The 12,317-nt window shown below is 39.1% G+C and overlaps 1 protein-coding gene across 1 annotated transcript in view; it reads left to right on the top strand.

The window, feature by feature from the left end:
* Positions 1-339: 339 nt before the first annotated feature.
* Positions 340-12,317, top strand: part of LOC145946208 (uncharacterized) — a 327,696-nt gene continuing 315,718 nt past the window's right edge. Inside the window, exons 1-2 of the mRNA XM_083055734.1 lie at positions 340-525; positions 672-712. The gene's annotated coding sequence lies outside the window, so the exon portion shown is untranslated. The remainder of the gene's footprint in view (positions 526-671; positions 713-12,317) is intronic.

Here is a 12,317-nt window from a genome sequence, read left to right as displayed (position 1 = left end):
TAATAACGAAATATAATTAGAGATAAAAATAAAGAATCTTTCCGGAGAATAGGCTTATGATAGAAGTAGCGGAGAGAAGGAGAGAAAGAAAGATCAAAACTTGCTCTTATATAAAAATATAATTTAAGAAACATATTAATGCGCCAGCGTGAGTCTTTATGAAGGGTGTGTGTGAAGCTGGCGTCTGATTTCGTGAAAACTTTATATCATGTATGTTATAATGCAAAAAATAATATAAGATTGCTCTAATATATATATGTATTTTATTTGTTACAGGTAGATCAGCTGCGCGCGAGTTCGACTGCGAGATCCTCGAGTGCCGAACGAATTAGTGCTTCGTGCGATTATAGTTTTCGCATCGTTTTTTCACATTGCAAGTGCAATGCGCGAAATACGCGTGTGACTCACGCGTCGCGTCGGGAGTGCCGTGTAAAGTTTCGCGTGTCGGGAGTGCCGTGAGTGCTACCATAAAGAGAGGAGGAGGAGGCCCGAGGAGGCATCGGGCAACAGCGGGACAACTGTGAGGTATGTAAAAATAAAAACTTTTTTTCTAAATTGCATTGAGATATTCGACCGTTTCTAGACTTTCAAAATACCCTGTACACACACACACACACACACACACACACACACACATATGTATATACATAATTTGAATATTTTGTTTTCAGATCAACGTGCTGTGTACTACAACTCTGCTATTGCACGATCGGTGAGTGAGAATTATTTTATAACATTTTTATAGCGATAATGGGGGTGTATGAAGTTGGTGTCTCATTTCAATAAATAGTTGTTTAACCTATCAAGAACTCTAGAATTATTGAAGTTAAAGCCAGAATTCTTAATTATTTACGAGTTTCTATAAAATGAAACGCCAGCTTCACATACATCTATGAAGGTCGTTGAATATCAACCGAATGAGGTATTAAGTGGCTCCGGGACATTTATCGCCGGGATGTAATTCGTGTGTATGCATGCGAGAGCTTATAAAACGTGACGATAGATTCGCAGCGAGGAACACACCATTATGGATGACCGAACCGTATATAGCCGGTCTTCCTGGTCCCTGCCATAAGTTAGCCGCCGCCACCACCAGTTTGGTCCCAGCCGCACCAGAGATACTCTCTCTCGTGTCGCGTTATTTACATATTTATATATTAAACGTTCGCTATATATGCTTCCATGCATGAAATTCCCTCGTTGCGACTCGACGAAAAGTTAGCGTCTTTGGGGGGAAAAAAAATTCAAGAGCGAAATCTCTCCGGAGCGTAGAAAATATTCGCGCGTATCTGTTCAATTTGTCTCTTGATATTTTCTCATATATATTTTTTTCTCATATAATGGAAAAAATGAGGACCTTATTGCACCTTTTATCAATTAAAATGAAATCTGTACATCATGGAGAAAAATCATTAATTGTAAGATTTAAAAGTTACAGAGATGAGTTATATTATTTCTGTATAAAAAAATATATCTATGTTTTATTACTATACTATTATTTTGTTAAGTATGTGAAACAATATACAATATACAGCTGAAATTAGTATTTAATAAAATAATAATTCAGTAATATAGATATCTCTTTTTATACAGGATCAACACATCCTGTTTCTGCAACTTTTTAATCTTAATGAGTTTTCTTCATGATGTGCAGATTCCGTTTTAATTGATAAGGTGCGATAAAATTCTCATTTTTCATTCTCGTTGCGATCGATTAACATTTTAGCGACGTTTCGCCAGGTGTGCCTAACGTCGGTTATTAATGCCGAACGAGAGAAAGTTATTAGCCGTATTCGCGACATTATTCCGCCTTCGTCAGGATGCGTTGTAATATCTCCACGCGGCGCGCATCTAAATTTTCTGCGTCCCCCGTTCGTCGCGGTCGTCTCGCATCGTTGCATAAGTAACTCCAAGTAACGCGATAGGGCAGACTGTGCGCGTTATTAAATTACCGCGCGATGAGAGAACGGAGGTGGGGATTTTTTTTTTCGCGTGACCGCGGACACTCGTAGCTTTTTTCGCGTCGCGAACTCCTGCAGATTTATTTTCCTCCCTCTTTCCCTCGTAGAAGTCGTGCGCGCTCGTCGATTTACGACGTGTCGGCAAATTACGACGTGCATCCTCCTTCGTAACCGATAGATCGCTACTAAAAAAGATGCTCCGCACTTTTTATTTCGCGACGTCTTTCCTCGATCAATCCAGCCGTAAAATTATCTCGGAAAAAATTTAATAATCGTACTATAATCAAATTATATATATGCTGATGTTCGAGGCTTCTATAATCGAGTCACTATAATTTCGTAATATTGTTATATTAAGTATATTTCGGTAATAATGACATTTCTGAACTTTTAAAATTTAGAAACATTTTTTTTCGACTCTGGAAGATCTGGGAAATTAAACGAATTTGTGTCTCAGATATTAGAATGCATATTTTAAACTGGACAGTAACGTATTAATTAAATAATAGACTTCGCGAATAGTATCCATGCAATTTTGTTTAAAGTCGATTTTGTATAGCAAAAGTTTTCACTTCTCGATTGAGGCAAGGTCGAAGGAAAAAATGCCTTTCCACTCGGCTGATTTAAGACTGCACGAGAGACTTTTGCGCTTACACGAGGCGCACGATGTATCCGATAACGTTTCAAGTTACCGAGCCGAAATATTACGAGGAGAATAAAAAAAATGACATTTATATCAAATAGAACGTTCGCGTAGAAAGCACATAACCGACGAGAGAGCGACGGCAGGACACGCGATGTCGTGCGTCCTCGTGTTTGTATTATGTACGCGAGCGAGAAATGAAGTTATATTACTAATGTACTATCGATCAGTCGTGTCGGAAGACAAACGCGCCGCATAATCTCGCGTTCCTTTTTTTTTCTCTCTTATACCGATTCTCCCTTCACACCCTCTCTTCTCTCTCTTTCTCTCTCTCCTTTTAAGCCATTTCGCGAATGTGCCGTGTTCGAAGCGAAGCGCACGTGCGCGAGCGTGAGCTTGCGATATTCGCGCAGCGAAAGAAAAGCGTTTCCGACATATTTCATGCGGCGAAGATAACGCTTACGGCCACCACGTTGAAACGTGTCAGAAGGAACTACGAAGATTTATCGCGCGCGCCATCGGTGCTCCGTGCGGGATCGATAATTCCTTCCTCGTTTGCCCGCGAGCTTGCGGGGGCCGCGAGCTTGCAAGCGGCCGACTATAACGCGATAAAGTCGTTAGCGCGCGCATTATCGCGCGCGCGGGGCCAGAGTCGCTTTCCCAAGGCCGCGCCGAAGCTACGCTGAATAATACGTGAATAATTTATAAATCGCCAAAGCCCTCCACTCCTCCTCCCTCTCCCGCCGCGATTTCGTCGCGAGGCGGCGACGCGGATTTCTCGGACCGATGTCGCTAATTGGAATTATTTCTTTTTTTCAATTTTATTACCTGTCTATAATTTTGCAAGAATATTTTATCGAATATTTTTATGATATTTAAAGAAATTTCATAGACGTAAGAATTTTTTATCCCGTTATATATTGCACCTACATCGAATTTAAGATTTCGTCCGTTGAATTAATCGGTTAAAACTATCATTAATTAGCGGCAAGCCATTGTAGTGCCTTTGAGCTTTTTCGGGACAACCGGTTGCGAAATATAGTTCCATCCGACCGTACGCATTTTATATACCGAGAAGACGCACGACAGGGACAACCGAAATTGATGTCTAACGAGGTAGCCGAAAGTGACGCATAATTTACATGGTCGCCGAGGTCCGTTGCCGCCGCGGCTCGAGCGATAAAACTCAGGCACCTCTCTTCTCTCTCTCTGGCAGGCCCCGGCTCTTGATTTCGTATGCGATCCGCGGGGGCCCGTCAAAATGCGCCGACTATGTCGCGATGGGGCCCTCCCAATAAAACACGAAGAAGCCGGACGAGAGGAGAGAGCCGCGTGTATGAGCCAGCAGCCTCCTATGAGTAGCTTTTCGGCGTTGGAATTCCACGCGGGGCATTACAAAGGGGCCGCGTCTCTCCAACGCGGTTACCGAGCGACCGCGATGCCATTTTGGTGAACCGCTTTATAACGCCGGAGGAATTTCGTGTTGCCAACACGTTTTCGAAAACGATTGTCACGAGTGTCTCTCTTTCGGCCGAACCAACAATCTCCTTTATCTGCCAAATTATGCTTAGTCGCGCGAGAAAACCTCGCGAAACGCGATACACGTGAGATAAAATATCGCACAAGTTAGGATCTTAGCCTTCAACATCCTAGAATGCGCTGCTTCAAGTCGCGTATGTCTAGTTTTTTTTTTTTTTTTGTAAAAAATTATATATATTTTTTATTAAAATATTTTCTCTATTATTACTTCGTAGAATTTTTTCCTATCTTTTTTCGAATTAAATGGCGAATCTCGATGACACGCGATATCGGTGTTCGTATATCCGGCATAATTATGCGAGGACCATGGCTGTGCCCGAATCGGTCCCGGGTGGAGCGCGAGGGTGGGGCCCGTTCAGATTCGAATCGGCCGCGATCAAAACTCCGCGGACGGGTCGGACAAATTGTCGAATTTATGGATCGGTGATGGGGCGAGCGTGGATACCCGTTGAATCAACCCTGTTATCGTCCGAATCTCCTATAGCTTATTCCGAGAAGGGAAAGAGGAAGACGAAGGAAGAAAGAACGAGATAAAAAGAATAGATGAGAGTGTAACATATGCACAAATATAAAATATCCACGTTTTCCTCCGGATTGTTGAAAAATAATTCTAATAAGCACCAATAACTGAGCGGTTCCTTTTCATTTTTCTTGCGAAGAAGATATTACTATATTTTACTAATTTTTATTAGTATTGCTAATATTACAATATTAATATGTTACTAAAATTATATATTATTAATATAAAATTATTATATTAATATAATAATTTCATATTAATATTGAGATATTACTAATTTTTTCCACATTGGGGGGGATTTATTAAATGCATTTATTATATACAAATACCATATTTTTTGGGAGGGAAAGACAATTATAATAAATAAAATTATATAAATTATATTTATCGTTGTCCAAGAAATAGTTTTGTCGGAACATGCTGAAATCTGAAATATATATCTCCGAAAGATATTGGAACTTCTCGAAACCGTCGCGGAAATCGCAACGATGAGTCGAAAGAATAACGCGAGCTTCCACGCATCTCGCGCATTGTCGAGCTACAAATGTCTGGTTATATCAACGAGTCATGCCTTGGCACGTCGTGAGGGACCACGAGAATCTACAACGGGGCTCGTAACTTGACAGAGAGACGTGCGCGAAACGCGACGCGGCGAAATACGAGCGAAGGTCGGACCGATGGGTGCCGCTTCGGCGAAAAATGGGCCCCGATGAGGCCCCGGAGAGCTAGATCTCTATTCGCGATTAAAGGGCAAGCGTACATATGCGTCTTACGTGACGAGAATATCTATGAGGAGCGAGCACACGCGGCGGAGAATGGCTTGCGTATCGAGTTACCGAGGCCCGATGTTGCACCCTTTGTTTGTTGCTGGCCCAAGCTTACCCTCGACATTTGGCGATCGAGGAGAGTCCCGGGAATAGATAAGAATTTTTGTGGGTTTATAGGCTATTTTTAATTACTTGCTCTCTTACAAACAATCTATTAATCGTTACTATAATCTATCGCTCGTCTGAATCCACTCAACCCTTTTTAAAAAAACTTTATAATTACTACTTTCTTTCACGTATATGAGAGAGAAATTATTATTTTTTAAAAATATTTATGATTGTACTATTAAATATTGTTTGCGAATGAATCGTAGATTCGAGTTTGTGATGCATCTTTAAATTCGCCTTCTCTGTCTTTTTTCCAAAAAAATTGTGTATCGATAGTTTTTTTATCAAGAGCATTTTTTTTGTTTTTAGTCTTATTACTACCTTACTACATTGCTATCAAAATTATTTTTAATATAAGTAACATTGAAATATTTCATATAATTATACAAAAATTATATATCATAAATATTTTAATATAAATATATTGAATCTCAAAATAAAATCCAGATTTTTTCATATGCATTATATATTTCGCAATACACAAAATAAATCGCTCTCGCGGAGATGATCAATTTAATACAAGTAATAAAGTAAATAAATTTTACTAATCCCGCGGTCGTTTTATCGTTGTCCGATGGGTGTGTGAAGTTGGAACCCCTATGTTATGCTATCATAGTTCTGTTAAGAGTTCTGAGTTATTTAGAACCATAGGAAGAGTTCTTGATAATTTTTAGAAATAGTTCCGGTCATTACGATAACGAAAATCAGTTTAAAAAAATAAGGGTGCCAACTTCACATTTTTTTACACATCGAGTTCTAATAGTTTTGAGCAGAGTTTTAAGGTTCTTTTAAATAGTTATATAGTTCCTGATTATTTTTTGAAAGAGTTCTGCAATTTTTAGATAAAAAAACGTATCTTCAATATCGAAGATATTTCTAAAATATCAAGTTCTCGTGAAAAACGTTAGAGTTCGTGAATTTCTAAATGTTTCGTAAAAGTGTATTAATTTAAAAAAATCAATCTCTTCGAAACTATAATAGAGCCATGCGGTTTTCACGTTTTTTCTTGTCTTATCGAGTACGATTCAGAACTCTAACGTCTTTCCCCAGAACTTGATATTTTAAAAATATCTTCGATATTGAAATATGTTTTTTTATCTCTATAAAAATTGCAAAACTCTTTAAAAAAATAATCAGGAACTATGTAACTATTAAACAATTTAAATTTACTCGGTTGCTCCTTTGTTGCCCGATGCCTCCCCGGGCCTCCTTCTCGTAGAAGTTTCGAAACACTTGCACTCGCGTTATTTTTTTCGTTCGCAATGCGCGGCGACGCCCGGGTTTTATAGCTATAACAATGTTCGACGCGTTTCGGTAAAACGCGAGACTCGCGAGAGCTTATTCGCGCTCGCGAATAAAACCGAAGCTCCATTTTCGTGTCGCCGCTTTTTCCAAGACCCACTTTTCGCAGGGGCTTATCGAACGAAGATGATTAAGAGAGCGACTTGGCCGCGACGCACTCAAGTCGCCCAAGGATGCAGCGAGATTCACGATCGACGAGATCAATTTCACGTGTGCGATCGCGATTACGATGTCGGTACGCGCGACGCGATCGGATTTATACGATAATTAACCGTCAAAGGCGCTAATTAATACACTCGTCCTTTCGCGGACCGGCAAGAAGCGCGCGATCGAAGAAGAGCACTGGAGGTGGAGCTAGACTGGCATTGCCAGGTTCGGGACGCGCAACGATACGTCGCGCCGAGTCGTAGTGGTGGGGCTTGTAGGGATCGCGACGTGGGAGCTCGACGAATCACGTCGCAACTACATGCCCCTACCAGGTCGTAGCGGTGGGGGCATGTAGTCGCGACGTGATTCGCTGAACCTCGGACGTATTACGTTGCGTCGCGATCCCTACAATGCCCCACCACTACAACTCGGCGCGACGTATCGTTGCGCGTCCCGAACCTGGCAGTGCCAGTCTAGCTCCACCTCCAGTGCTCTTCTTCGATCGCGCGCTTCTTGCCGGTCCGCGAAAGGACGAGTGTATTAATTAGCGTCTTTGGCGGTTAATTATCGTATAAGGCCGGGTCTACATTGGTTGTAGAATCGTAGATCGTAAGATAATTGACCATCACAGTTGGTTATTTTTGAAATACGTACTCGCGAAAAACACAATTAATATATAATACGATCGTTCGCATATTAATCAAAATATCGTCGATCGCGCGACAATTTATTATAATTTATTATATCATTTTATTATATTAAAATATATACATACAGAATTACATCAAAATTCAATATTGCATACATTTCTAACGCTTAAGTCCCGTAAAATATCATTGATAAACGGTCACTTATATACAGTTTTCTATTAAATTATTTGATCCACACAATAATTGATGTATTACTCCGTTAAAAAATTATGGAAAAATCTCGATTTAAATTGTGATGAAAAATTTTCAAATCACGCGATGCGAGATACATTTGATAAACATTTTAATAAAATATTAATTTATAACTTCTATTGTTACGATTTTTATTTGGAATGTAAATCGCGCTGCTTCGATAAATAGTAATTGTACGCGAATCGCCGATCGCGAGAGAATTAATTAATCGCATAATTCTTAATTGCGCGATAGATGTGAATGAAGTAGGAAATGATTACATTTTGAGAGCTCCTAATACTTGTCGCGATCAGTTCGAGAGAGATAATACGTCACACGTGCCTGCTCGCTCGATCTTCGCGAATAAAAACAAAGCTATAGAATCAGGAATGTAAACAATAGCGCGTGGCGAGGTTGTGGAATGTAAACAGTAGCGCGCGGTATTACATCAAAGTCAAGGTTATTGCATATCGAATATTCGTTATCATGAAATATTTAATGTGTATTGCGCAAACAAATGTAACGTGTGGGATATTCTGTTCTTTGAATTGTTCAAATTAATTATTAATTAGCGGTTTATGTGTCATGATCTCTTTCGCTTGATGTCACGATTATTGTGTTTCTTGATTGTGATTTTAAATCTAAAAATAATGAATAATTAACGCTTAAAGAGTAAAGAAAACATCGAAACGTAAGTTGAAATATTATATATTCGATTTCAGGAATATGCTTGCAGAAACACACACACACATAATTATCGCTCAAAAGAGAGAAAATATTACAGTGATACAATAATTTGTAGTTTTTCGCCTTTATTCGACTTGATTCTTGTTTCAAACGAATATATGTATATCGTGCAAAGCACTTCGATGAAGCTGCGATACTCTTACGTCTCGTTGATCGCGGACTGATTATTACGTATGTTTAATTATATAATAATCATATCTCTCCCGATACTCTTCGCGACAATACATTGACAATTGACATTGCTCGCATTTAGATTTTCGATTTAATTTTTCGTCATTTGTTCGAGCAAAGACGTTTCGCGAGAAATGCTATTTTATAGAAATCAAGAGATTATTCATTATTAGTCGAGATAAAATCTATTATCAGAATATTTCGCATGTACATTTATTTGATAGCAAGTTAAATATAATATTTCGTTATAACAAGAAATATTAGACATACGATATTCGAAGCCTTGACATCATATATCGCGTGCTATTGCTTATGTTGCATAGCCTTATTGTCGACGAAGAGTTCGAGTATAGAATTAGATTTTTTTCTAAGATGTGATTAATATAAATTATAAACTTGGATTCTTTCCACGGTGCCCCTCGGGGCAGCGCAAATAGCCCGTCGCAGTTAATAAGTAGAATCGATGCGAGGAGAAACGTTTCTCTCTCCCATCAGATTCGTATCCGTTCGCGAGATTATTTGCGCGTACGTTGCTATCGGGGCCTCTCTCTCTCTGCTCATCGGAGCCTCGCGATCTCGCTGAATCTATCGACGGATCTCTTTTTCCCCGCGGCCGCTTCTATACACATTGCTACGCACTCGCGAGACGCATCTCGCGCAACAGTATCCAGAAGGTGATTCAGCGAATAGCCGACGAGTTTCGAAGAGAGAGAGAGAGAGAGAGGGAGAGAGAGAGAGAAAGAGAGAAGCACGCCGTAGTCGGCGGCTTGTAAGTCTTACGGGGCCTTAAGGGCCGTTTCTCGCGCATTGTTTCAGACCCCCGCAGGGCCGTAGCCGCGCGAGTCATCCGGGAGAATTAGTTCGTCCACGGGGGGTTCCTTGTTACGAAGAGGAGGCGCCCCTCCCCCTCCTTCTGTCCGTGTCTCTCTCTCTCTCTCTCTCTCTCTCTCTCTCTCTCTCTCTCTCTCTCTCTCTCTCTCTCTCTCCCGCGAAACAATAACCGGGAGAGGAATCTCGATGCGTGTGACACGTGAGAAACTCATATGAGAGCCCCGAGTTTGAACGATCGGATCGCTGAATGCTCTTTGATACGCTATTACAGTCACTCGCACAATCGATTCGATTCTTCTTCGCTCCGTTATAGTGTACTTTGCTTTGTTTCCCCTTGTTTTTCTTAAATTTCTTAATAACATGTATATATTTCCAATCGAATTATACATATCGATCGAAATTTCATGTCTCTCCCGAGAATCGTTATTTTATAGAAATCACGATTAAGACTGATAAAATGTAGAATTAGAATTTTTTCTAGACTCGATTTATTTAAATTTTATATAAGCTTTTTATTATATTATATAAACTTATATAAAACGTTTTTTCTACGATATCTTTCGTATTATATATATCAGACTTGTCCTCCGATAATATAATTCTTGTACACAATACACAATACAATTTAATCCGTCTTAAGAATACATCAACATAGCAGGACTTTATTTCCTCAAATATTTTTAAGCGAGTTTTGTGAACTTTTATTTCAGTATTCGATACTGTATATCTTAAAAATGAATCACTCCTTCCGAATAAAAATTATTAAAATTCGAGAATCTTTATAACTTTAAGACGCTAAATCACGTTAAATCGATCATCATTCTTTTCCGATACTTTTTGACTCATGTCGTACGATAATGAAATATCGTGAGACCGCTCATGCGAAAAGACACGCGACTGTTTTTTTTTTTTTTTTTTTTTACGAAGTCAAGGTATGCACCGTCTCGTTTTGCTTCTCACGATTGAGAAGGTACGATCTCCCGGGTAGCAGTTTGAACGACGGTGACGTTTTTATTTCATGAGACACTTTGGGAAGACTTCTTCTGTGAGAACGATATGGATTTTTCTCAACGTCATTTAATATTATCTAAAAAAAAATATTCTTCGCGTGAACATGCATCAGTTCTTTAAATTATACATATGCCAATAAATCCTTCAATTATATATAGACGTAGATCTCTCTCCTCGTGACTCGTATAAAACATTATTTAAATATTTAGATTGGCATTCGATATTTAATATTTAATATATTTTATTTATTATTTATCATTTAATATATTTAGTATATTTAATATTAAGTGCGATTATTTTATTTTTATTCCATTATTCTATATAGTAAATATCATTAAATAGATTTTCAAACTGAATCGTTTTTAATGCTGAACGAAAGAATATACAAAATTATAAATATAAATCGTCAACGGCAATATATGTGACGTTATAATTATAATCCTAATTACCTATTTTTGTAGTTATATCTATTTAAAAACGTTATAATAATTTTTTATATACGAAAATTCACAATTAAATATATATATGATTAATTACAAACAATATTTTACTGAGACCACCGTGAAGAACGCCGAAAAAAAAGAGTTTAAACGACCAACGTAAACGAAAAGTGCTTTTTCTATCCGAGAGAAAGTTTATATAATACGTTATACCCAAAAAAGAGTTCTCCTATCCGTGCGTGGACCTAGAGACGAGAGATTTCGAGGAACCTCGCACGCGGCGCAACTTCGCCTTGTCGGAGTTGTAATTTGACCATTTAGGCGCCGTCTCCCGCGGGGTAAGATGAGCTTTGACATATCCCAAAGTCATTCTTGTAAGAATGCCCGAGTATAAACGAATCGAGTATCATTGTTATATAATTCCGGACCGACGAGCTGTCTCGTCGTCCTCTTTCGCTTTACGCGCGTAGAGTTTCGTGACTTGAATATCCAAGTGGAAATATAACAAGTACGTACAATCGAGAGCGCGATTTAACGCTACCTACGCGCAAAAGAGAGAGAAAGAGAGAACAGCATCGCTGTAAGGAGAGATATTACGCTGTTCATAATGCGATGCATAGATAATAAGTCGAGGCTCGTCGTTTAATTTTATGCGAAAACTGTCGTTTCCCCCTCTCGACGCGCATAAAACATGTCTTTTTTTTTTCTACGCGTCTCGTGAATAATTTATTCTCCCGTCGTGTTGGAACATCGTATTTTGAGTAAACTTTTCGATCTCGGTCAACATTAGAATATTTATTCAATGAAAACGGGGGAAGAAGAACGTAGAGAGCAGGGAAAAGAGATTTCGCGTATACGTGTGTCGTAATTACAACTTGAAAACCGCATTTGGAAGGCCGTGCGAGGCGTGAACGACACGGATGAGGCGTTGATTTGGCGACACTCCCATTGCTCAAGAAAAGTCAAGGCGCACGCATGCATAATGGCATCGACGCGCCGGTGTTTTATGCATTTCGTTTCGCTGCGAGATCTCGACTTGCGTCTAACCAATCGTCGGAAATTGGAAGGACATTAAAAGTCAGAAGTTTCCTTCACTGCTTGAACGTATCTCCTGTTAAAAGCTAAAAGATTTGATCAATTTCCAAGTTATTTCATGCAATATTTAATTTCGAAAAAAATCCGATTAAAG

Source organism: Prenolepis imparis, unplaced genomic scaffold, assembly GCF_030444845.1.
Source record: "Prenolepis imparis isolate NDT839.2.m4 unplaced genomic scaffold, iyPreImpa1.0 SCAF_15, whole genome shotgun sequence".
Classification (NCBI taxonomy): Eukaryota; Metazoa; Arthropoda; class Insecta; order Hymenoptera; family Formicidae; genus Prenolepis; species Prenolepis imparis.
The sequence above is the reverse complement of the archived record's forward strand: the minus strand, read 5'-3'. Positions and strand labels throughout refer to the sequence as shown.